We start from the raw sequence: 2500 nt of genomic DNA on the forward strand, positions 1-2500 counted from the left end.
TGGTGCGGGCGGTTGCCTCGACCACCATCGGCACACGCTGGGCCCTGGTGCGGGCGCTTGCCTCGACCACCATCGGCACACGCTCGGCCCTGGTGCGGTCGGTTGCCTCGAGCACCATCGGCACACGCTGGGCCCTGGTGCGGCAGGTTGCCTCGACCACCATCGGCACACGCTGGGCCCTGGTGTGGGCGCTTGCCTCGACCACCATCGGCACACGCTGGGCCCTGGTGCGGCAGGTTGCCTCGAGCACCATCGGCACACGCTGGGCCCTGGTGCGGTCGGTTGCCTCGACCACCATCGGCACACGCTGGGCCCTGGTGCGGGCGCTTGCCTCGACCACCATCGGCACACGCTGGGCCCTGGTGCGGCAGGTTCCCTCGACCACCATCGGCACACGCTGGGCCCTGGTGCGGCAGGTTGCCTCGATCACCATCGGCACAAGCTGGGCCCTGGTGCGGGCGGTTGCCTCGACCACCATCGGCACACGCTGGGCCCTGGTGCGGCAGCTTGCCTCGAGCACCATCGGCACACGCTCGACCCTGGTGCGGTCGGTTGCCCCGAGCACCATCGGCACACGTTGGGCCCTGGTGCGGCAGGTTGCCTCGACCACCATCGGCACACGCTGGGCCCTGGTGCGGGCGCTTGCCTCGACCACCATCGGCACACGCTCCGCCCTGGTGCGGTCGGTTGCCTCGAGCACCATCGGCACACGCTGGGACCTGGTGCGGCAGGTTGCCTCGACCACCATCGGCACACGCTGGGCCCGGGTGCGGGCGGTTGCCTCGACCACCATCGGCACACGCTGGGCCCTGGTGCGGGCGGTTGCCTCGACCACCATCGGCACACGCTGGGCCCTGGTGCGGGCGCTTGCCTCGACCACCATCGGCACACGCTGGGCCCTGGTGCGGCAGGTTGCCTCGAGCACCATCGGCACACGCTGGGCCCTGGTGCGGCAGGTTGCCTCGACCACCATCGGCACACGCTGGGCCCTGGTGCGGGCGCTTGCCTCGAGCACCATCGGCACACGCTCGGCCCTGGTGCGGTCGGTTGCCTCGAGCACCATCGGCACACGCTGGGCCCTGGTGCGGCAGGTTGCCTCGACCACCATCGGCACACGCTGGGCCCTGGTGAGGGCGCTTGCCTCGACCACCATCGGCACACGCTCGGCCCTGGTGCGGTCGGTTGCCTCGAGCACCATCGGCACACGCTGGGCCCTGGTGCGGGCGCTTGCCTCGAGCACCATCGGCACACGCTCGGCCCTGGTGCGGTCGGTTGCCTCGAGCACCATCGGCACACGCTGGGCCCTGGTGCGGCAGGTTGCCTCGACCACCATCGGCACACGCTGGGCCCTGGTGCGGGCGCTTGCCTCGACCACCATCGGCACACGCTCGGCCCTGGTGCGGCAGGTTGCCTCGAGCACCATCGGCACACGCTGGGCCCTGGTGCGGGCGGTTGCCTCGACCACCATCGGCACACGCTGGGCCCTGGTGCGGGCGCTTGCCTCGACCACCATCGGCACACGCTGGGCCCTGGTGCGGCAGGTTGCCTCGAGCACCATCGGCACACGCTGGGCCCTGGTGCGGTCGGTTGCCTCGAGCACCATCGGCACACGCTGGGCGCTGGTGCGGGCGCTTGCCTCGACCACCATCGGCACACGCTGGGCCCTGGTGCGGCAGGTTGCCTCGATCACCATCGGCACACGCTGGGCCCTGGTGCGACAGGTTGCCTCGAGCACCATCGGCACACTATCGGCCCTGGTGCGGGCGGTTGCCTCGACCACCATCGGCACACGCTGGGCCCTGGTGCGGGCGCTTGCCTCGGGCACCATCGGCACACGCTGGGCCCTGGTGCGGGCGGTTGCCTCGAGCACCATCGGCACACGCTGGGCCCTGGTGGGTTTAGGCACATCTTCAAATTTCTGCCGTGCCAATGCCATTTTTATGGCTTGTAAATTCATACAATGGTCCCCTAAGCCTTCACGTGAAGTTTCGTTGGAAGATGACTCGTTTTCTATTTTTCACGATTTTCGAAACTTTTTGCGGTTCGGGATTTTTTAAAATTTTTTTATAAGGATTTTTGGCCCCAAATTTTGTAGGCATGATCCTTCTATTTTTGTTGGCATGCACAAAAAAATTCAGCTAAAAACTCGAAGTAGAGAAGATTTTGTGACCGTTTGAAAAAAGTGTCCCCATTTCAGACACTTTAACGGCTACTGGTAGCAAACCTGTAAAATCTCAAATGCTCTTTAAGGGGGTGTGAATTCTCAGAGGTTTGATGAGGGATAGGGGGCCAACACAAGGCCAAGTACCAGCACCCATCGCACATCATGTGCGCACACCCCCCCGGCCCCCCTCCCAATCGCCGGAACCCCAATGCCGCCGGTCAGGTTCTCCGGCGGTACTCCGGCGATGCTCCGGCGATGCTCCGGCGATGCTGTCCCGAGTGAAAAAAATGCGGCACCAGCACATGCTGGAGCCAAGCATGGGCACCGTGGCTCAAA

This window comes from Durio zibethinus, unplaced genomic scaffold, assembly GCF_047325235.1.
Source record: "Durio zibethinus cultivar Kanyao isolate XHJ-2024 unplaced genomic scaffold, ASM4732523v1 HiC_scaffold_3, whole genome shotgun sequence".
In the NCBI taxonomy this organism is placed as follows: Eukaryota; Viridiplantae; Streptophyta; class Magnoliopsida; order Malvales; family Malvaceae; genus Durio; species Durio zibethinus.